Source organism: Schistocerca gregaria, unplaced genomic scaffold (assembly GCF_023897955.1).
Source record: "Schistocerca gregaria isolate iqSchGreg1 unplaced genomic scaffold, iqSchGreg1.2 ptg000686l, whole genome shotgun sequence".
Classification (NCBI taxonomy): domain Eukaryota; kingdom Metazoa; phylum Arthropoda; class Insecta; order Orthoptera; family Acrididae; genus Schistocerca; species Schistocerca gregaria.
This window is the reverse complement of record NW_026062066.1, coordinates 1-17,429: the sequence shown is the minus strand read 5'-3', so window position 1 is coordinate 17,429 and position 17,429 is coordinate 1. Positions and strand designations below refer to the sequence as shown.

Genomic DNA, 17,429 nt, shown 5'->3' with positions numbered 1-17,429 from the left:
GAGGAGCACTCGTGTCTTAATCCGGTGTGGTCTAGTGGCTAGGATACCTGGCTCTCACCCAGGAGGCCCGGGTTCGATTCCCGGCACCGGAAATGCCTATTTTGTTGCTCCTCTCATGCGACTTGGCCCGACTTAGCTCGACTGACGCTACGCTGACGCTTGCAGAAAACCACGTAAAGTATGACTGGCGGCCACAAGTGACGGCGAGAGAGATGCGACGTCTGCCCACCTCCTATCGAGGCACATACCTGTGGTCAACAGACTTGGAGGACTGCAAGACATTGCCACGGGTGGTGAATGCAGCTAACCCCTGTGCTTAGTGTCCTAATAGCGCGGGCACGTTCGTTTGCCAGTATACATGTAATGAAGAACGCATCTGACACAGCTGTGGCGAGACACAGTGGCGAGACACAGTGGCTGAGCTTTGCTGTGCATCGCCACTTGCACACGCGAGAACTGCTTTCGGCGGTGCCTCCGTGGCCGTGATCGTCTAGTGGTTAGGACATTGCGTTGTGGCCGCAATAACCCAGGTTCGAATCCTGGTCACGGCACTTTTTAAAGTTTTGCCTCGCTGTCGCTGCAATGACGATAGTGACCCACTGTTTGAAAACACTGTGCCCTCTTGATTTTTCGCTCATGTTCCGCGGGCTGCAGGTGCCAGTTATCAACACGCAATGCCGCCGCACGAAAGAGCGGGCAGCTGCCTGTGTAGTCAATCTCTGTTCGAATAGGGCAGTCGTTTGAGGTGCAATGGATGGGCAGCCAGTCGCAGCAGAACAGGAAGCTGCGTCGTGCACTGTTTCTACAAAAGCGAACAACACTGTCGCAGGTAGCGTGGCCGAGCGGTCTAAGGCGCTGGTTTAAGGCACCACTCTCTTCGGAGGCGTGGGTTCGAATCCCACCGCTGCCAACGTTTTCTGTCTCGAAAGCAGCAGCACTGGTTACCCGCGAAGGAAACAGCGCAGCAAGCCGTGAGCGCCTCTTTCTTAAATTGTCGTAGCACAGTGCGTGGTGCAACGACAGCATTCAGAGGAGCAGTTTGGAGTAATGATGCCTTGCGTTCGTGTTCATGAAATGTGTCCCGAGCATGCCGTTCTACAAAGTGGAAGCGTAGATTTTTACAGACGTCTTTCAATAGCGTGTTCGCCGGAGGAGCACTCGTGTCTTAATCCGGTGTGGTCTAGTGGCTAGGATACCTGGCTCTCACCCAGGAGGCCCGGGTTCGATTCCCGGCACCGGAAATGCCTATTTTGTTGCTCCTCTCATGCGACTTGGCCCAACTTAGCTCGACTGACGCTACGCTGACGCTTGCAGAAAACCACGTAAAGTATGACTGGCGGCCACAAGTGACGGCGAGAGAGATGCGACGTCTGCCCACCTCCTATCGAGGCACATACCTGTGGTCAACAGACTTGGAGGACTGCAAGACATTGCCACGGGTGGTGAATGCAGCTAACCCCTGTGCTTAGTGTCCTAATAGCGCGGGCACGTTCGTTTGCCAGTATACATGTAATGAAGAACGCGTCTGACACAGCTGTGGCGAGACACAGTGGCGAGACACAGTGGCTGAGCTTTGCTGTGCATCGCCACTTGCACACGCGAGAACTGCTTTCGGCGGTGCCTCCGTGGCCGTGATCGTCTAGTGGTTAGGACATTGCGTTGTGGCCGCAATAACCCAGGTTCGAATCCTGGTCACGGCACTTTTTAAAGTTTTGCCTCGCTGTCGCTGCAATGACGATAGTGACCCACTGTTTGAAAACACTGTGCCCTCTTGATTTTTCGCTCATGTTCCGCGGGCTGCAGGTGCCAGTTATCAACACGCAATGCCGCCGCACGAAAGAGCGGGCAGCTGCCTGTGTAGTCAATCTCTGTTCGAATAGGGCAGTCGTTTGAGGTGCAATGGATGGGCAGCCAGTCGCAGCAGAACAGGAAGCTGCGTCGTGCACTGTTTCTACAAAAGCGAACAACACTGTCGCAGGTAGCGTGGCCGAGCGGTCTAAGGCGCTGGTTTAAGGCACCACTCTCTTCGGAGGCGTGGGTTCGAATCCCACCGCTGCCAATTTTTTCTCGTTTTTTGTGCCATTGCGGTGTTTTCTCTTGCGCTACAACGCAGCTCCTGTGACCGCCGTGCCGCGTAGGTAGCGTGGCCGAGCGGTCTAAGGCGCTGGTTTCAGGCACCAGTCTCTTCGGAGGCGTGGGTTCGAATCCCACCGCTGCCAACGTTTTCTGTCTCGAAAGCAGCAGCACTGGTTACCCGCGAAGGAAACAGCGCAGCAAGCCGTGAGCGCCTCTTTCTTAAATTGTCGTAGCACAGTGCGTGGTGCAACGACAGCATTCAGAGGAGCAGTTTGGAGTAATGATGCCTTGCGTTCGTGTTCATGAAATGTGTCCCGAGCATGCCGTTCTACAAAGTGGAAGCGTAGATTTTTACAGACGTCTTTCAATAGCGTGTTCGCCGGAGGAGCACTCGTGTCTTAATCCGGTGTGGTCTAGTGGCTAGGATACCTGGCTCTCACCCAGGAGGCCCGGGTTCGATTCCCGGCACCGGAAATGCCTATTTTGTTGCTCCTCTCATGCGACTTGGCCCGACTTAGCTCGACTGACGCTACGCTGACGCTTGCAGAAAACCACGTAAAGTATGACTGGCGGCCACAAGTGACGGCGAGAGAGATGCGACGTCTGCCCACCTCCTATCGAGGCACATACCTGTGGTCAACAGACTTGGAGGACTGCAAGACATTGCCACGGGTGGTGAATGCAGCTAACCCCTGTGCTTAGTGTCCTAATAGCGCGGGCACGTTCGTTTGCCAGTATACATGTAATGAAGAACGCATCTGACACAGCTGTGGCGAGACACAGTGGCGAGACACAGTGGCTGAGCTTTGCTGTGCATCGCCACTTGCACACGCGAGAACTGCTTTCGGCGGTGCCTCCGTGGCCGTGATCGTCTAGTGGTTAGGACATTGCGTTGTGGCCGCAATAACCCAGGTTCGAATCCTGGTCACGGCACTTTTTAAAGTTTTGCCTCGCTGTCGCTGCAATGACGATAGTGACCCACTGTTTGAAAACACTGTGCCCTCTTGATTTTTCGCTCATGTTCCGCGGGCTGCAGGTGCCAGTTATCAACACGCAATGCCGCCGCACGAAAGAGCGGGCAGCTGCCTGTGTAGTCAATCTCTGTTCGAATAGGGCAGTCGTTTGAGGTGCAATGGATGGGCAGCCAGTCGCAGCAGAACAGGAAGCTGCGTCGTGCACTGTTTCTACAAAAGCGAACAACACTGTCGCAGGTAGCGTGGCCGAGCGGTCTAAGGCGCTGGTTTAAGGCACCACTCTCTTCGGAGGCGTGGGTTCGAATCCCACCGCTGCCAACGTTTTCTGTCTCGAAAGCAGCAGCACTGGTTACCCGCGAAGGAAACAGCGCAGCAAGCCGTGAGCGCCTCTTTCTTAAATTGTCGTAGCACAGTGCGTGGTGCAACGACAGCATTCAGAGGAGCAGTTTGGAGTAATGATGCCTTGCGTTCGTGTTCATGAAATGTGTCCCGAGCATGCCGTTCTACAAAGTGGAAGCGTAGATTTTTACAGACGTCTTTCAATAGCGTGTTCGCCGGAGGAGCACTCGTGTCTTAATCCGGTGTGGTCTAGTGGCTAGGATACCTGGCTCTCACCCAGGAGGCCCGGGTTCGATTCCCGGCACCGGAAATGCCTATTTTGTTGCTCCTCTCATGCGACTTGGCCCAACTTAGCTCGACTGACGCTACGCTGACGCTTGCAGAAAACCACGTAAAGTATGACTGGCGGCCACAAGTGACGGCGAGAGAGATGCGACGTCTGCCCACCTCCTATCGAGGCACATACCTGTGGTCAACAGACTTGGAGGACTGCAAGACATTGCCACGGGTGGTGAATGCAGCTAACCCCTGTGCTTAGTGTCCTAATAGCGCGGGCACGTTCGTTTGCCAGTATACATGTAATGAAGAACGCGTCTGACACAGCTGTGGCGAGACACAGTGGCGAGACACAGTGGCTGAGCTTTGCTGTGCATCGCCACTTGCACACGCGAGAACTGCTTTCGGCGGTGCCTCCGTGGCCGTGATCGTCTAGTGGTTAGGACATTGCGTTGTGGCCGCAATAACCCAGGTTCGAATCCTGGTCACGGCACTTTTTAAAGTTTTGCCTCGCTGTCGCTGCAATGACGATAGTGACCCACTGTTTGAAAACACTGTGCCCTCTTGATTTTTCGCTCATGTTCCGCGGGCTGCAGGTGCCAGTTATCAACACGCAATGCCGCCGCACGAAAGAGCGGGCAGCTGCCTGTGTAGTCAATCTCTGTTCGAATAGGGCAGTCGTTTGAGGTGCAATGGATGGGCAGCCAGTCGCAGCAGAACAGGAAGCTGCGTCGTGCACTGTTTCTACAAAAGCGAACAACACTGTCGCAGGTAGCGTGGCCGAGCGGTCTAAGGCGCTGGTTTAAGGCACCACTCTCTTCGGAGGCGTGGGTTCGAATCCCACCGCTGCCAATTTTTTCTCGTTTTTTGTGCCATTGCGGTGTTTTCTCTTGCGCTACAACGCAGCTCCTGTGACCGCCGTGCCGCGTAGGTAGCGTGGCCGAGCGGTCTAAGGCGCTGGTTTCAGGCACCAGTCTCTTCGGAGGCGTGGGTTCGAATCCCACCGCTGCCAACGTTTTCTGTCTCGAAAGCAGCAGCACTGGTTACCCGCGAAGGAAACAGCGCAGCAAGCCGTGAGCGCCTCTTTCTTAAATTGTCGTAGCACAGTGCGTGGTGCAACGACAGCATTCAGAGGAGCAGTTTGGAGTAATGATGCCTTGCGTTCGTGTTCATGAAATGTGTCCCGAGCATGCCGTTCTACAAAGTGGAAGCGTAGATTTTTACAGACGTCTTTCAATAGCGTGTTCGCCGGAGGAGCACTCGTGTCTTAATCCGGTGTGGTCTAGTGGCTAGGATACCTGGCTCTCACCCAGGAGGCCCGGGTTCGATTCCCGGCACCGGAAATGCCTATTTTGTTGCTCCTCTCATGCGACTTGGCCCGACTTAGCTCGACTGACGCTACGCTGACGCTTGCAGAAAACCACGTAAAGTATGACTGGCGGCCACAAGTGACGGCGAGAGAGATGCGACGTCTGCCCACCTCCTATCGAGGCACATACCTGTGGTCAACAGACTTGGAGGACTGCAAGACATTGCCACGGGTGGTGAATGCAGCTAACCCCTGTGCTTAGTGTCCTAATAGCGCGGGCACGTTCGTTTGCCAGTATACATGTAATGAAGAACGCGTCTGACACAGCTGTGGCGAGACACAGTGGCGAGACACAGTGGCTGAGCTTTGCTGTGCATCGCCACTTGCACACGCGAGAACTGCTTTCGGCGGTGCCTCCGTGGCCGTGATCGTCTAGTGGTTAGGACATTGCGTTGTGGCCGCAATAACCCAGGTTCGAATCCTGGTCACGGCACTTTTTAAAGTTTTGCCTCGCTGTCGCTGCAATGACGATAGTGACCCACTGTTTGAAAACACTGTGCCCTCTTGATTTTTCGCTCATGTTCCGCGGGCTGCAGGTGCCAGTTATCAACACGCAATGCCGCCGCACGTAAGAGCGGGCAGCTGCCTGTGTAGTCAATCTCTGTTCGAATAGGGCAGTCGTTTGAGGTGCAATGGATGGGCAGCCAGTCGCAGCAGAACAGGAAGCTGCGTCGTGCACTGTTTCTACAAAAGCGAACAACACTGTCGCAGGTAGCGTGGCCGAGCGGTCTAAGGCGCTGGTTTAAGGCACCACTCTCTTCGGAGGCGTGGGTTCGAATCCCACCGCTGCCAATTTTTTCTCGTTTTTTGTGCCATTGCGGTGTTTTCTCTTGCGCTACAACGCAGCTCCTGTGACCGCCGTGCCGCGTAGGTAGCGTGGCCGAGCGGTCTAAGGCGCTGGTTTCAGGCACCAGTCTCTTCGGAGGCGTGGGTTCGAATCCCACCGCTGCCAACGTTTTCTGTCTCGAAAGCAGCAGCACTGGTTACCCGCGAAGGAAACAGCGCAGCAAGCCGTGAGCGCCTCTTTCTTAAATTGTCGTAGCACAGTGCGTGGTGCAACGACAGCATTCAGAGGAGCAGTTTGGAGTAATGATGCCTTGCGTTCGTGTTCATGAAATGTGTCCCGAGCATGCCGTTCTACAAAGTGGAAGCGTAGATTTTTACAGACGTCTTTCAATAGCGTGTTCGCCGGAGGAGCACTCGTGTCTTAATCCGGTGTGGTCTAGTGGCTAGGATACCTGGCTCTCACCCAGGAGGCCCGGGTTCGATTCCCGGCACCGGAAATGCCTATTTTGTTGCTCCTCTCATGCGACTTGGCCCGACTTAGCTCGACTGACGCTACGCTGACGCTTGCAGAAAACCACGTAAAGTATGACTGGCGGCCACAAGTGACGGCGAGAGAGATGCGACGTCTGCCCACCTCCTATCGAGGCACATACCTGTGGTCAACAGACTTGGAGGACTGCAAGACATTGCCACGGGTGGTGAATGCAGCTAACCCCTGTGCTTAGTGTCCTAATAGCGCGGGCACGTTCGTTTGCCAGTATACATGTAATGAAGAACGCATCTGACACAGCTGTGGCGAGACACAGTGGCGAGACACAGTGGCTGAGCTTTGCTGTGCATCGCCACTTGCACACGCGAGAACTGCTTTCGGCGGTGCCTCCGTGGCCGTGATCGTCTAGTGGTTAGGACATTGCGTTGTGGCCGCAATAACCCAGGTTCGAATCCTGGTCACGGCACTTTTTAAAGTTTTGCCTCGCTGTCGCTGCAATGACGATAGTGACCCACTGTTTGAAAACACTGTGCCCTCTTGATTTTTCGCTCATGTTCCGCGGGCTGCAGGTGCCAGTTATCAACACGCAATGCCGCCGCACGAAAGAGCGGGCAGCTGCCTGTGTAGTCAATCTCTGTTCGAATAGGGCAGTCGTTTGAGGTGCAATGGATGGGCAGCCAGTCGCAGCAGAACAGGAAGCTGCGTCGTGCACTGTTTCTACAAAAGCGAACAACACTGTCGCAGGTAGCGTGGCCGAGCGGTCTAAGGCGCTGGTTTAAGGCACCACTCTCTTCGGAGGCGTGGGTTCGAATCCCACCGCTGCCAATTTTTTCTCGTTTTTTGTGCCATTGCGGTGTTTTCTCTTGCGCTACAACGCAGCTCCTGTGACCGCCGTGCCGCGTAGGTAGCGTGGCCGAGCGGTCTAAGGCGCTGGTTTCAGGCACCAGTCTCTTCGGAGGCGTGGGTTCGAATCCCACCGCTGCCAACGTTTTCTGTCTCGAAAGCAGCAGCACTGGTTACCCGCGAAGGAAACAGCGCAGCAAGCCGTGAGCGCCTCTTTCTTAAATTGTCGTAGCACAGTGCGTGGTGCAACGACAGCATTCAGAGGAGCAGTTTGGAGTAATGATGCCTTGCGTTCGTGTTCATGAAATGTGTCCCGAGCATGCCGTTCTACAAAGTGGAAGCGTAGATTTTTACAGACGTCTTTCAATAGCGTGTTCGCCGGAGGAGCACTCGTGTCTTAATCCGGTGTGGTCTAGTGGCTAGGATACCTGGCTCTCACCCAGGAGGCCCGGGTTCGATTCCCGGCACCGGAAATGCCTATTTTGTTGCTCCTCTCATGCGACTTGGCCCGACTTAGCTCGACTGACGCTACGCTGACGCTTGCAGAAAACCACGTAAAGTATGACTGGCGGCCACAAGTGACGGCGAGAGAGATGCGACGTCTGCCCACCTCCTATCGAGGCACATACCTGTGGTCAACAGACTTGGAGGACTGCAAGACATTGCCACGGGTGGTGAATGCAGCTAACCCCTGTGCTTAGTGTCCTAATAGCGCGGGCACGTTCGTTTGCCAGTATACATGTAATGAAGAACGCGTCTGACACAGCTGTGGCGAGACACAGTGGCGAGACACAGTGGCTGAGCTTTGCTGTGCATCGCCACTTGCACACGCGAGAACTGCTTTCGGCGGTGCCTCCGTGGCCGTGATCGTCTAGTGGTTAGGACATTGCGTTGTGGCCGCAATAACCCAGGTTCGAATCCTGGTCACGGCACTTTTTAAAGTTTTGCCTCGCTGTCGCTGCAATGACGATAGTGACCCACTGTTTGAAAACACTGTGCCCTCTTGATTTTTCGCTCATGTTCCGCGGGCTGCAGGTGCCAGTTATCAACACGCAATGCCGCCGCACGAAAGAGCGGGCAGCTGCCTGTGTAGTCAATCTCTGTTCGAATAGGGCAGTCGTTTGAGGTGCAATGGATGGGCAGCCAGTCGCAGCAGAACAGGAAGCTGCGTCGTGCACTGTTTCTACAAAAGCGAACAACACTGTCGCAGGTAGCGTGGCCGAGCGGTCTAAGGCGCTGGTTTAAGGCACCACTCTCTTCGGAGGCGTGGGTTCGAATCCCACCGCTGCCAATTTTTTCTCGTTTTTTGTGCCATTGCGGTGTTTTCTCTTGCGCTACAACGCAGCTCCTGTGACCGCCGTGCCGCGTAGGTAGCGTGGCCGAGCGGTCTAAGGCGCTGGTTTCAGGCACCAGTCTCTTCGGAGGCGTGGGTTCGAATCCCACCGCTGCCAACGTTTTCTGTCTCGAAAGCAGCAGCACTGGTTACCCGCGAAGGAAACAGCGCAGCAAGCCGTGAGCGCCTCTTTCTTAAATTGTCGTAGCACAGTGCGTGGTGCAACGACAGCATTCAGAGGAGCAGTTTGGAGTAATGATGCCTTGCGTTCGTGTTCATGAAATGTGTCCCGAGCATGCCGTTCTACAAAGTGGAAGCGTAGATTTTTACAGACGTCTTTCAATAGCGTGTTCGCCGGAGGAGCACTCGTGTCTTAATCCGGTGTGGTCTAGTGGCTAGGATACCTGGCTCTCACCCAGGAGGCCCGGGTTCGATTCCCGGCACCGGAAATGCCTATTTTGTTGCTCCTCTCATGCGACTTGGCCCGACTTAGCTCGACTGACGCTACGCTGACGCTTGCAGAAAACCACGTAAAGTATGACTGGCGGCCACAAGTGACGGCGAGAGAGATGCGACGTCTGCCCACCTCCTATCGAGGCACATACCTGTGGTCAACAGACTTGGAGGACTGCAAGACATTGCCACGGGTGGTGAATGCAGCTAACCCCTGTGCTTAGTGTCCTAATAGCGCGGGCACGTTCGTTTGCCAGTATACATGTAATGAAGAACGCGTCTGACACAGCTGTGGCGAGACACAGTGGCGAGACACAGTGGCTGAGCTTTGCTGTGCATCGCCACTTGCACACGCGAGAACTGCTTTCGGCGGTGCCTCCGTGGCCGTGATCGTCTAGTGGTTAGGACATTGCGTTGTGGCCGCAATAACCCAGGTTCGAATCCTGGTCACGGCACTTTTTAAAGTTTTGCCTCGCTGTCGCTGCAATGACGATAGTGACCCACTGTTTGAAAACACTGTGCCCTCTTGATTTTTCGCTCATGTTCCGCGGGCTGCAGGTGCCAGTTATCAACACGCAATGCCGCCGCACGAAAGAGCGGGCAGCTGCCTGTGTAGTCAATCTCTGTTCGAATAGGGCAGTCGTTTGAGGTGCAATGGATGGGCAGCCAGTCGCAGCAGAACAGGAAGCTGCGTCGTGCACTGTTTCTACAAAAGCGAACAACACTGTCGCAGGTAGCGTGGCCGAGCGGTCTAAGGCGCTGGTTTAAGGCACCACTCTCTTCGGAGGCGTGGGTTCGAATCCCACCGCTGCCAATTTTTTCTCGTTTTTTGTGCCATTGCGGTGTTTTCTCTTGCGCTACAACGCAGCTCCTGTGACCGCCGTGCCGCGTAGGTAGCGTGGCCGAGCGGTCTAAGGCGCTGGTTTCAGGCACCAGTCTCTTCGGAGGCGTGGGTTCGAATCCCACCGCTGCCAACGTTTTCTGTCTCGAAAGCAGCAGCACTGGTTACCCGCGAAGGAAACAGCGCAGCAAGCCGTGAGCGCCTCTTTCTTAAATTGTCGTAGCACAGTGCGTGGTGCAACGACAGCATTCAGAGGAGCAGTTTGGAGTAATGATGCCTTGCGTTCGTGTTCATGAAATGTGTCCCGAGCATGCCGTTCTACAAAGTGGAAGCGTAGATTTTTACAGACGTCTTTCAATAGCGTGTTCGCCGGAGGAGCACTCGTGTCTTAATCCGGTGTGGTCTAGTGGCTAGGATACCTGGCTCTCACCCAGGAGGCCCGGGTTCGATTCCCGGCACCGGAAATGCCTATTTTGTTGCTCCTCTCATGCGACTTGGCCCGACTTAGCTCGACTGACGCTACGCTGACGCTTGCAGAAAACCACGTAAAGTATGACTGGCGGCCACAAGTGACGGCGAGAGAGATGCGACGTCTGCCCACCTCCTATCGAGGCACATACCTGTGGTCAACAGACTTGGAGGACTGCAAGACATTGCCACGGGTGGTGAATGCAGCTAACCCCTGTGCTTAGTGTCCTAATAGCGCGGGCACGTTCGTTTGCCAGTATACATGTAATGAAGAACGCGTCTGACACAGCTGTGGCGAGACACAGTGGCGAGACACAGTGGCTGAGCTTTGCTGTGCATCGCCACTTGCACACGCGAGAACTGCTTTCGGCGGTGCCTCCGTGGCCGTGATCGTCTAGTGGTTAGGGCATTGCGTTGTGGCCGCAATAACCCAGGTTCGAATCCTGGTCACGGCACTTTTTAAAGTTTTGCCTCGCTGTCGCTGCAATGACGATAGTGACCCACTGTTTGAAAACACTGTGCCCTCTTGATTTTTCGCTCATGTTCCGCGGGCTGCAGGTGCCAGTTATCAACACGCAATGCCGCCGCACGAAAGAGCGGGCAGCTGCCTGTGTAGTCAATCTCTGTTCGAATAGGGCAGTCGTTTGAGGTGCAATGGATGGGCAGCCAGTCGCAGCAGAACAGGAAGCTGCGTCGTGCACTGTTTCTACAAAAGCGAACAACACTGTCGCAGGTAGCGTGGCCGAGCGGTCTAAGGCGCTGGTTTAAGGCACCACTCTCTTCGGAGGCGTGGGTTCGAATCCCACCGCTGCCAATTTTTTCTCGTTTTTTGTGCCATTGCGGTGTTTTCTCTTGCGCTACAACGCAGCTCCTGTGACCGCCGTGCCGCGTAGGTAGCGTGGCCGAGCGGTCTAAGGCGCTGGTTTCAGGCACCAGTCTCTTCGGAGGCGTGGGTTCGAATCCCACCGCTGCCAACGTTTTCTGTCTCGAAAGCAGCAGCACTGGTTACCCGCGAAGGAAACAGCGCAGCAAGCCGTGAGCGCCTCTTTCTTAAATTGTCGTAGCACAGTGCGTGGTGCAACGACAGCATTCAGAGGAGCAGTTTGGAGTAATGATGCCTTGCGTTCGTGTTCATGAAATGTGTCCCGAGCATGCCGTTCTACAAAGTGGAAGCGTAGATTTTTACAGACGTCTTTCAATAGCGTGTTCGCCGGAGGAGCACTCGTGTCTTAATCCGGTGTGGTCTAGTGGCTAGGATACCTGGCTCTCACCCAGGAGGCCCGGGTTCGATTCCCGGCACCGGAAATGCCTATTTTGTTGCTCCTCTCATGCGACTTGGCCCGACTTAGCTCGACTGACGCTACGCTGACGCTTGCAGAAAACCACGTAAAGTATGACTGGCGGCCACAAGTGACGGCGAGAGAGATGCGACGTCTGCCCACCTCCTATCGAGGCACATACCTGTGGTCAACAGACTTGGAGGACTGCAAGACATTGCCACGGGTGGTGAATGCAGCTAACCCCTGTGCTTAGTGTCCTAATAGCGCGGGCACGTTCGTTTGCCAGTATACATGTAATGAAGAACGCGTCTGACACAGCTGTGGCGAGACACAGTGGCGAGACACAGTGGCTGAGCTTTGCTGTGCATCGCCACTTGCACACGCGAGAACTGCTTTCGGCGGTGCCTCCGTGGCCGTGATCGTCTAGTGGTTAGGACATTGCGTTGTGGCCGCAATAACCCAGGTTCGAATCCTGGTCACGGCACTTTTTAAAGTTTTGCCTCGCTGTCGCTGCAATGACGATAGTGACCCACTGTTTGAAAACACTGTGCCCTCTTGATTTTTCGCTCATGTTCCGCGGGCTGCAGGTGCCAGTTATCAACACGCAATGCCGCCGCACGAAAGAGCGGGCAGCTGCCTGTGTAGTCAATCTCTGTTCGAATAGGGCAGTCGTTTGAGGTGCAATGGATGGGCAGCCAGTCGCAGCAGAACAGGAAGCTGCGTCGTGCACTGTTTCTACAAAAGCGAACAACACTGTCGCAGGTAGCGTGGCCGAGCGGTCTAAGGCGCTGGTTTAAGGCACCACTCTCTTCGGAGGCGTGGGTTCGAATCCCACCGCTGCCAATTTTTTCTCGTTTTTTGTGCCATTGCGGTGTTTTCTCTTGCGCTACAACGCAGCTCCTGTGACCGCCGTGCCGCGTAGGTAGCGTGGCCGAGCGGTCTAAGGCGCTGGTTTCAGGCACCAGTCTCTTCGGAGGCGTGGGTTCGAATCCCACCGCTGCCAACGTTTTCTGTCTCGAAAGCAGCAGCACTGGTTACCCGCGAAGGAAACAGCGCAGCAAGCCGTGAGCGCCTCTTTCTTAAATTGTCGTAGCACAGTGCGTGGTGCAACGACAGCATTCAGAGGAGCAGTTTGGAGTAATGATGCCTTGCGTTCGTGTTCATGAAATGTGTCCCGAGCATGCCGTTCTACAAAGTGGAAGCGTAGATTTTTACAGACGTCTTTCAATAGCGTGTTCGCCGGAGGAGCACTCGTGTCTTAATCCGGTGTGGTCTAGTGGCTAGGATACCTGGCTCTCACCCAGGAGGCCCGGGTTCGATTCCCGGCACCGGAAATGCCTATTTTGTTGCTCCTCTCATGCGACTTGGCCCGACTTAGCTCGACTGACGCTACGCTGACGCTTGCAGAAAACCACGTAAAGTATGACTGGCGGCCACAAGTGACGGCGAGAGAGATGCGACGTCTGCCCACCTCCTATCGAGGCACATACCTGTGGTCAACAGACTTGGAGGACTGCAAGACATTGCCACGGGTGGTGAATGCAGCTAACCCCTGTGCTTAGTGTCCTAATAGCGCGGGCACGTTCGTTTGCCAGTATACATGTAATGAAGAACGCGTCTGACACAGCTGTGGCGAGACACAGTGGCGAGACACAGTGGCTGAGCTTTGCTGTGCATCGCCACTTGCACACGCGAGAACTGCTTTCGGCGGTGCCTCCGTGGCCGTGATCGTCTAGTGGTTAGGACATTGCGTTGTGGCCGCAATAACCCAGGTTCGAATCCTGGTCACGGCACTTTTTAAAGTTTTGCCTCGCTGTCGCTGCAATGACGATAGTGACCCACTGTTTGAAAACACTGTGCCCTCTTGATTTTTCGCTCATGTTCCGCGGGCTGCAGGTGCCAGTTATCAACACGCAATGCCGCCGCACGAAAGAGCGGGCAGCTGCCTGTGTAGTCAATCTCTGTTCGAATAGGGCAGTCGTTTGAGGTGCAATGGATGGGCAGCCAGTCGCAGCAGAACAGGAAGCTGCGTCGTGCACTGTTTCTACAAAAGCGAACAACACTGTCGCAGGTAGCGTGGCCGAGCGGTCTAAGGCGCTGGTTTAAGGCACCACTCTCTTCGGAGGCGTGGGTTCGAATCCCACCGCTGCCAATTTTTTCTCGTTTTTTGTGCCATTGCGGTGTTTTCTCTTGCGCTACAACGCAGCTCCTGTGACCGCCGTGCCGCGTAGGTAGCGTGGCCGAGCGGTCTAAGGCGCTGGTTTCAGGCACCAGTCTCTTCGGAGGCGTGGGTTCGAATCCCACCGCTGCCAACGTTTTCTGTCTCGAAAGCAGCAGCACTGGTTACCCGCGAAGGAAACAGCGCAGCAAGCCGTGAGCGCCTCTTTCTTAAATTGTCGTAGCACAGTGCGTGGTGCAACGACAGCATTCAGAGGAGCAGTTTGGAGTAATGATGCCTTGCGTTCGTGTTCATGAAATGTGTCCCGAGCATGCCGTTCTACAAAGTGGAAGCGTAGATTTTTACAGACGTCTTTCAATAGCGTGTTCGCCGGAGGAGCACTCGTGTCTTAATCCGGTGTGGTCTAGTGGCTAGGATACCTGGCTCTCACCCAGGAGGCCCGGGTTCGATTCCCGGCACCGGAAATGCCTATTTTGTTGCTCCTCTCATGCGACTTGGCCCGACTTAGCTCGACTGACGCTACGCTGACGCTTGCAGAAAACCACGTAAAGTATGACTGGCGGCCACAAGTGACGGCGAGAGAGATGCGACGTCTGCCCACCTCCTATCGAGGCACATACCTGTGGTCAACAGACTTGGAGGACTGCAAGACATTGCCACGGGTGGTGAATGCAGCTAACCCCTGTGCTTAGTGTCCTAATAGCGCGGGCACGTTCGTTTGCCAGTATACATGTAATGAAGAACGCGTCTGACACAGCTGTGGCGAGACACAGTGGCGAGACACAGTGGCTGAGCTTTGCTGTGCATCGCCACTTGCACACGCGAGAACTGCTTTCGGCGGTGCCTCCGTGGCCGTGATCGTCTAGTGGTTAGGACATTGCGTTGTGGCCGCAATAACCCAGGTTCGAATCCTGGTCACGGCACTTTTTAAAGTTTTGCCTCGCTGTCGCTGCAATGACGATAGTGACCCACTGTTTGAAAACACTGTGCCCTCTTGATTTTTCGCTCATGTTCCGCGGGCTGCAGGTGCCAGTTATCAACACGCAATGCCGCCGCACGAAAGAGCGGGCAGCTGCCTGTGTAGTCAATCTCTGTTCGAATAGGGCAGTCGTTTGAGGTGCAATGGATGGGCAGCCAGTCGCAGCAGAACAGGAAGCTGCGTCGTGCACTGTTTCTACAAAAGCGAACAACACTGTCGCAGGTAGCGTGGCCGAGCGGTCTAAGGCGCTGGTTTAAGGCACCACTCTCTTCGGAGGCGTGGGTTCGAATCCCACCGCTGCCAATTTTTTCTCGTTTTTTGTGCCATTGCGGTGTTTTCTCTTGCGCTACAACGCAGCTCCTGTGACCGCCGTGCCGCGTAGGTAGCGTGGCCGAGCGGTCTAAGGCGCTGGTTTCAGGCACCAGTCTCTTCGGAGGCGTGGGTTCGAATCCCACCGCTGCCAACGTTTTCTGTCTCGAAAGCAGCAGCACTGGTTACCCGCGAAGGAAACAGCGCAGCAAGCCGTGAGCGCCTCTTTCTTAAATTGTCGTAGCACAGTGCGTGGTGCAACGACAGCATTCAGAGGAGCAGTTTGGAGTAATGATGCCTTGCGTTCGTGTTCATGAAATGTGTCCCGAGCATGCCGTTCTACAAAGTGGAAGCGTAGATTTTTACAGACGTCTTTCAATAGCGTGTTCGCCGGAGGAGCACTCGTGTCTTAATCCGGTGTGGTCTAGTGGCTAGGATACCTGGCTCTCACCCAGGAGGCCCGGGTTCGATTCCCGGCACCGGAAATGCCTATTTTGTTGCTCCTCTCATGCGACTTGGCCCGACTTAGCTCGACTGACGCTACGCTGACGCTTGCAGAAAACCACGTAAAGTATGACTGGCGGCCACAAGTGACGGCGAGAGAGATGCGACGTCTGCCCACCTCCTATCGAGGCACATACCTGTGGTCAACAGACTTGGAGGACTGCAAGACATTGCCACGGGTGGTGAATGCAGCTAACCCCTGTGCTTAGTGTCCTAATAGCGCGGGCACGTTCGTTTGCCAGTATACATGTAATGAAGAACGCGTCTGACACAGCTGTGGCGAGACACAGTGGCGAGACACAGTGGCTGAGCTTTGCTGTGCATCGCCACTTGCACACGCGAGAACTGCTTTCGGCGGTGCCTCCGTGGCCGTGATCGTCTAGTGGTTAGGACATTGCGTTGTGGCCGCAATAACCCAGGTTCGAATCCTGGTCACGGCACTTTTTAAAGTTTTGCCTCGCTGTCGCTGCAATGACGATAGTGACCCACTGTTTGAAAACACTGTGCCCTCTTGATTTTTCGCTCATGTTCCGCGGGCTGCAGGTGCCAGTTATCAACACGCAATGCCGCCGCACGAAAGAGCGGGCAGCTGCCTGTGTAGTCAATCTCTGTTCGAATAGGGCAGTCGTTTGAGGTGCAATGGATGGGCAGCCAGTCGCAGCAGAACAGGAAGCTGCGTCGTGCACTGTTTCTACAAAAGCGAACAACACTGTCGCAGGTAGCGTGGCCGAGCGGTCTAAGGCGCTGGTTTAAGGCACCACTCTCTTCGGAGGCGTGGGTTCGAATCCCACCGCTGCCAACGTTTTCTGTCTCGAAAGCAGCAGCACTGGTTACCCGCGAAGGAAACAGCGCAGCAAGCCGTGAGCGCCTCTTTCTTAAATTGTCGTAGCACAGTGCGTGGTGCAACGACAGCATTCAGAGGAGCAGTTTGGAGTAATGATGCCTTGCGTTCGTGTTCATGAAATGTGTCCCGAGCATGCCGTTCTACAAAGTGGAAGCGTAGATTTTTACAGACGTCTTTCAATAGCGTGTTCGCCGGAGGAGCACTCGTGTCTTAATCCGGTGTGGTCTAGTGGCTAGGATACCTGGCTCTCACCCAGGAGGCCCGGGTTCGATTCCCGGCACCGGAAATGCCTATTTTGTTGCTCCTCTCATGCGACTTGGCCCGACTTAGCTCGACTGACGCTACGCTGACGCTTGCAGAAAACCACGTAAAGTATGACTGGCGGCCACAAGTGACGGCGAGAGAGATGCGACGTCTGCCCACCTCCTATCGAGGCACATACCTGTGGTCAACAGACTTGGAGGACTGCAAGACATTGCCACGGGTGGTGAATGCAGCTAACCCCTGTGCTTAGTGTCCTAATAGCGCGGGCACGTTCGTTTGCCAGTATACATGTAATGAAGAACGCGTCTGACACAGCTGTGGCGAGACACAGTGGCGAGACACAGTGGCTGAGCTTTGCTGTGCATCGCCACTTGCACACGCGAGAACTGCTTTCGGCGGTGCCTCCGTGGCCGTGATCGTCTAGTGGTTAGGACATTGCGTTGTGGCCGCAATAACCCAGGTTCGAATCCTGGTCACGGCACTTTTTAAAGTTTTGCCTCGCTGTCGCTGCAATGACGATAGTGACCCACTGTTTGAAAACACTGTGCCCTCTTGATTTTTCGCTCATGTTCCGCGGGCTGCAGGTGCCAGTTATCAACACGCAATGCCGCCGCACGAAAGAGCGGGCAGCTGCCTGTGTAGTCAATCTCTGTTCGAATAGGGCAGTCGTTTGAGGTGCAATGGATGGGCAGCCAGTCGCAGCAGAACAGGAAGCTGCGTCGTGCACTGTTTCTACAAAAGCGAACAACACTGTCGCAGGTAGCGTGGCCGAGCGGTCTAAGGCGCTGGTTTAAGGCACCACTCTCTTCGGAGGCGTGGGTT

General features: G+C 55.0%; 51 non-coding genes across 51 annotated transcripts; all 51 read left to right on the top strand.

The window, feature by feature from the left end:
- Positions 1–20: 20 nt before the first annotated feature.
- Positions 21–92, top strand: Trnae-cuc (transfer RNA glutamic acid (anticodon CUC)). Its single transcript has one exon. It is a non-coding gene; the product is annotated as a tRNA-Glu (tRNA).
- A 387-nt stretch (positions 93–479) lies between these two features.
- On the top strand, positions 480–551 carry Trnah-gug (transfer RNA histidin (anticodon GUG)). The gene has a single exon. It is a non-coding gene; the product is annotated as a tRNA-His (tRNA).
- A 277-nt stretch (positions 552–828) lies between these two features.
- On the top strand, positions 829–910 carry Trnal-aag (transfer RNA leucine (anticodon AAG)). The gene has a single exon. It is a non-coding gene; the product is annotated as a tRNA-Leu (tRNA).
- Positions 911–1,169: 259 nt separating this feature from the next.
- Positions 1,170–1,241, top strand: Trnae-cuc (transfer RNA glutamic acid (anticodon CUC)). The gene has a single exon. It is a non-coding gene; the product is annotated as a tRNA-Glu (tRNA).
- Positions 1,242–1,628: 387 nt separating this feature from the next.
- Positions 1,629–1,700, top strand: Trnah-gug (transfer RNA histidin (anticodon GUG)). Its single transcript has one exon. It is a non-coding gene; the product is annotated as a tRNA-His (tRNA).
- Positions 1,701–1,977: 277 nt separating this feature from the next.
- On the top strand, positions 1,978–2,059 carry Trnal-aag (transfer RNA leucine (anticodon AAG)). The gene has a single exon. It is a non-coding gene; the product is annotated as a tRNA-Leu (tRNA).
- A 78-nt stretch (positions 2,060–2,137) lies between these two features.
- On the top strand, positions 2,138–2,219 carry Trnal-cag (transfer RNA leucine (anticodon CAG)). The gene has a single exon. It is a non-coding gene; the product is annotated as a tRNA-Leu (tRNA).
- A 259-nt stretch (positions 2,220–2,478) lies between these two features.
- On the top strand, positions 2,479–2,550 carry Trnae-cuc (transfer RNA glutamic acid (anticodon CUC)). The gene has a single exon. It is a non-coding gene; the product is annotated as a tRNA-Glu (tRNA).
- Positions 2,551–2,937: 387 nt separating this feature from the next.
- Positions 2,938–3,009, top strand: Trnah-gug (transfer RNA histidin (anticodon GUG)). Its single transcript has one exon. It is a non-coding gene; the product is annotated as a tRNA-His (tRNA).
- Positions 3,010–3,286: 277 nt separating this feature from the next.
- Trnal-aag (transfer RNA leucine (anticodon AAG)) lies at positions 3,287–3,368 on the top strand. Its single transcript has one exon. It is a non-coding gene; the product is annotated as a tRNA-Leu (tRNA).
- A 259-nt stretch (positions 3,369–3,627) lies between these two features.
- Trnae-cuc (transfer RNA glutamic acid (anticodon CUC)) lies at positions 3,628–3,699 on the top strand. Its single transcript has one exon. It is a non-coding gene; the product is annotated as a tRNA-Glu (tRNA).
- A 387-nt stretch (positions 3,700–4,086) lies between these two features.
- Trnah-gug (transfer RNA histidin (anticodon GUG)) lies at positions 4,087–4,158 on the top strand. Its single transcript has one exon. It is a non-coding gene; the product is annotated as a tRNA-His (tRNA).
- A 277-nt stretch (positions 4,159–4,435) lies between these two features.
- On the top strand, positions 4,436–4,517 carry Trnal-aag (transfer RNA leucine (anticodon AAG)). Its single transcript has one exon. It is a non-coding gene; the product is annotated as a tRNA-Leu (tRNA).
- Positions 4,518–4,595: 78 nt separating this feature from the next.
- On the top strand, positions 4,596–4,677 carry Trnal-cag (transfer RNA leucine (anticodon CAG)). The gene has a single exon. It is a non-coding gene; the product is annotated as a tRNA-Leu (tRNA).
- A 259-nt stretch (positions 4,678–4,936) lies between these two features.
- Positions 4,937–5,008, top strand: Trnae-cuc (transfer RNA glutamic acid (anticodon CUC)). Its single transcript has one exon. It is a non-coding gene; the product is annotated as a tRNA-Glu (tRNA).
- Positions 5,009–5,395: 387 nt separating this feature from the next.
- Trnah-gug (transfer RNA histidin (anticodon GUG)) lies at positions 5,396–5,467 on the top strand. Its single transcript has one exon. It is a non-coding gene; the product is annotated as a tRNA-His (tRNA).
- Positions 5,468–5,744: 277 nt separating this feature from the next.
- Trnal-aag (transfer RNA leucine (anticodon AAG)) lies at positions 5,745–5,826 on the top strand. The gene has a single exon. It is a non-coding gene; the product is annotated as a tRNA-Leu (tRNA).
- A 78-nt stretch (positions 5,827–5,904) lies between these two features.
- On the top strand, positions 5,905–5,986 carry Trnal-cag (transfer RNA leucine (anticodon CAG)). The gene has a single exon. It is a non-coding gene; the product is annotated as a tRNA-Leu (tRNA).
- Positions 5,987–6,245: 259 nt separating this feature from the next.
- Positions 6,246–6,317, top strand: Trnae-cuc (transfer RNA glutamic acid (anticodon CUC)). The gene has a single exon. It is a non-coding gene; the product is annotated as a tRNA-Glu (tRNA).
- Positions 6,318–6,704: 387 nt separating this feature from the next.
- Trnah-gug (transfer RNA histidin (anticodon GUG)) lies at positions 6,705–6,776 on the top strand. The gene has a single exon. It is a non-coding gene; the product is annotated as a tRNA-His (tRNA).
- A 277-nt stretch (positions 6,777–7,053) lies between these two features.
- On the top strand, positions 7,054–7,135 carry Trnal-aag (transfer RNA leucine (anticodon AAG)). Its single transcript has one exon. It is a non-coding gene; the product is annotated as a tRNA-Leu (tRNA).
- A 78-nt stretch (positions 7,136–7,213) lies between these two features.
- Positions 7,214–7,295, top strand: Trnal-cag (transfer RNA leucine (anticodon CAG)). The gene has a single exon. It is a non-coding gene; the product is annotated as a tRNA-Leu (tRNA).
- Positions 7,296–7,554: 259 nt separating this feature from the next.
- Trnae-cuc (transfer RNA glutamic acid (anticodon CUC)) lies at positions 7,555–7,626 on the top strand. The gene has a single exon. It is a non-coding gene; the product is annotated as a tRNA-Glu (tRNA).
- A 387-nt stretch (positions 7,627–8,013) lies between these two features.
- Positions 8,014–8,085, top strand: Trnah-gug (transfer RNA histidin (anticodon GUG)). Its single transcript has one exon. It is a non-coding gene; the product is annotated as a tRNA-His (tRNA).
- Positions 8,086–8,362: 277 nt separating this feature from the next.
- Trnal-aag (transfer RNA leucine (anticodon AAG)) lies at positions 8,363–8,444 on the top strand. The gene has a single exon. It is a non-coding gene; the product is annotated as a tRNA-Leu (tRNA).
- Positions 8,445–8,522: 78 nt separating this feature from the next.
- Positions 8,523–8,604, top strand: Trnal-cag (transfer RNA leucine (anticodon CAG)). The gene has a single exon. It is a non-coding gene; the product is annotated as a tRNA-Leu (tRNA).
- A 259-nt stretch (positions 8,605–8,863) lies between these two features.
- On the top strand, positions 8,864–8,935 carry Trnae-cuc (transfer RNA glutamic acid (anticodon CUC)). The gene has a single exon. It is a non-coding gene; the product is annotated as a tRNA-Glu (tRNA).
- Positions 8,936–9,322: 387 nt separating this feature from the next.
- On the top strand, positions 9,323–9,394 carry Trnah-gug (transfer RNA histidin (anticodon GUG)). Its single transcript has one exon. It is a non-coding gene; the product is annotated as a tRNA-His (tRNA).
- A 277-nt stretch (positions 9,395–9,671) lies between these two features.
- Trnal-aag (transfer RNA leucine (anticodon AAG)) lies at positions 9,672–9,753 on the top strand. The gene has a single exon. It is a non-coding gene; the product is annotated as a tRNA-Leu (tRNA).
- Positions 9,754–9,831: 78 nt separating this feature from the next.
- Trnal-cag (transfer RNA leucine (anticodon CAG)) lies at positions 9,832–9,913 on the top strand. The gene has a single exon. It is a non-coding gene; the product is annotated as a tRNA-Leu (tRNA).
- Positions 9,914–10,172: 259 nt separating this feature from the next.
- Positions 10,173–10,244, top strand: Trnae-cuc (transfer RNA glutamic acid (anticodon CUC)). Its single transcript has one exon. It is a non-coding gene; the product is annotated as a tRNA-Glu (tRNA).
- A 387-nt stretch (positions 10,245–10,631) lies between these two features.
- Positions 10,632–10,703, top strand: Trnah-gug (transfer RNA histidin (anticodon GUG)). The gene has a single exon. It is a non-coding gene; the product is annotated as a tRNA-His (tRNA).
- Positions 10,704–10,980: 277 nt separating this feature from the next.
- Positions 10,981–11,062, top strand: Trnal-aag (transfer RNA leucine (anticodon AAG)). Its single transcript has one exon. It is a non-coding gene; the product is annotated as a tRNA-Leu (tRNA).
- A 78-nt stretch (positions 11,063–11,140) lies between these two features.
- Trnal-cag (transfer RNA leucine (anticodon CAG)) lies at positions 11,141–11,222 on the top strand. Its single transcript has one exon. It is a non-coding gene; the product is annotated as a tRNA-Leu (tRNA).
- A 259-nt stretch (positions 11,223–11,481) lies between these two features.
- Positions 11,482–11,553, top strand: Trnae-cuc (transfer RNA glutamic acid (anticodon CUC)). Its single transcript has one exon. It is a non-coding gene; the product is annotated as a tRNA-Glu (tRNA).
- Positions 11,554–11,940: 387 nt separating this feature from the next.
- On the top strand, positions 11,941–12,012 carry Trnah-gug (transfer RNA histidin (anticodon GUG)). Its single transcript has one exon. It is a non-coding gene; the product is annotated as a tRNA-His (tRNA).
- A 277-nt stretch (positions 12,013–12,289) lies between these two features.
- Positions 12,290–12,371, top strand: Trnal-aag (transfer RNA leucine (anticodon AAG)). The gene has a single exon. It is a non-coding gene; the product is annotated as a tRNA-Leu (tRNA).
- Positions 12,372–12,449: 78 nt separating this feature from the next.
- Positions 12,450–12,531, top strand: Trnal-cag (transfer RNA leucine (anticodon CAG)). The gene has a single exon. It is a non-coding gene; the product is annotated as a tRNA-Leu (tRNA).
- A 259-nt stretch (positions 12,532–12,790) lies between these two features.
- Trnae-cuc (transfer RNA glutamic acid (anticodon CUC)) lies at positions 12,791–12,862 on the top strand. The gene has a single exon. It is a non-coding gene; the product is annotated as a tRNA-Glu (tRNA).
- Positions 12,863–13,249: 387 nt separating this feature from the next.
- Trnah-gug (transfer RNA histidin (anticodon GUG)) lies at positions 13,250–13,321 on the top strand. Its single transcript has one exon. It is a non-coding gene; the product is annotated as a tRNA-His (tRNA).
- A 277-nt stretch (positions 13,322–13,598) lies between these two features.
- Trnal-aag (transfer RNA leucine (anticodon AAG)) lies at positions 13,599–13,680 on the top strand. Its single transcript has one exon. It is a non-coding gene; the product is annotated as a tRNA-Leu (tRNA).
- A 78-nt stretch (positions 13,681–13,758) lies between these two features.
- Trnal-cag (transfer RNA leucine (anticodon CAG)) lies at positions 13,759–13,840 on the top strand. The gene has a single exon. It is a non-coding gene; the product is annotated as a tRNA-Leu (tRNA).
- Positions 13,841–14,099: 259 nt separating this feature from the next.
- Trnae-cuc (transfer RNA glutamic acid (anticodon CUC)) lies at positions 14,100–14,171 on the top strand. The gene has a single exon. It is a non-coding gene; the product is annotated as a tRNA-Glu (tRNA).
- A 387-nt stretch (positions 14,172–14,558) lies between these two features.
- On the top strand, positions 14,559–14,630 carry Trnah-gug (transfer RNA histidin (anticodon GUG)). The gene has a single exon. It is a non-coding gene; the product is annotated as a tRNA-His (tRNA).
- A 277-nt stretch (positions 14,631–14,907) lies between these two features.
- Positions 14,908–14,989, top strand: Trnal-aag (transfer RNA leucine (anticodon AAG)). Its single transcript has one exon. It is a non-coding gene; the product is annotated as a tRNA-Leu (tRNA).
- A 78-nt stretch (positions 14,990–15,067) lies between these two features.
- Positions 15,068–15,149, top strand: Trnal-cag (transfer RNA leucine (anticodon CAG)). The gene has a single exon. It is a non-coding gene; the product is annotated as a tRNA-Leu (tRNA).
- A 259-nt stretch (positions 15,150–15,408) lies between these two features.
- Positions 15,409–15,480, top strand: Trnae-cuc (transfer RNA glutamic acid (anticodon CUC)). Its single transcript has one exon. It is a non-coding gene; the product is annotated as a tRNA-Glu (tRNA).
- A 387-nt stretch (positions 15,481–15,867) lies between these two features.
- Trnah-gug (transfer RNA histidin (anticodon GUG)) lies at positions 15,868–15,939 on the top strand. The gene has a single exon. It is a non-coding gene; the product is annotated as a tRNA-His (tRNA).
- A 277-nt stretch (positions 15,940–16,216) lies between these two features.
- On the top strand, positions 16,217–16,298 carry Trnal-aag (transfer RNA leucine (anticodon AAG)). Its single transcript has one exon. It is a non-coding gene; the product is annotated as a tRNA-Leu (tRNA).
- A 259-nt stretch (positions 16,299–16,557) lies between these two features.
- Trnae-cuc (transfer RNA glutamic acid (anticodon CUC)) lies at positions 16,558–16,629 on the top strand. Its single transcript has one exon. It is a non-coding gene; the product is annotated as a tRNA-Glu (tRNA).
- A 387-nt stretch (positions 16,630–17,016) lies between these two features.
- Trnah-gug (transfer RNA histidin (anticodon GUG)) lies at positions 17,017–17,088 on the top strand. Its single transcript has one exon. It is a non-coding gene; the product is annotated as a tRNA-His (tRNA).
- The last annotated feature ends 341 nt before the right edge of the window (positions 17,089–17,429 follow it).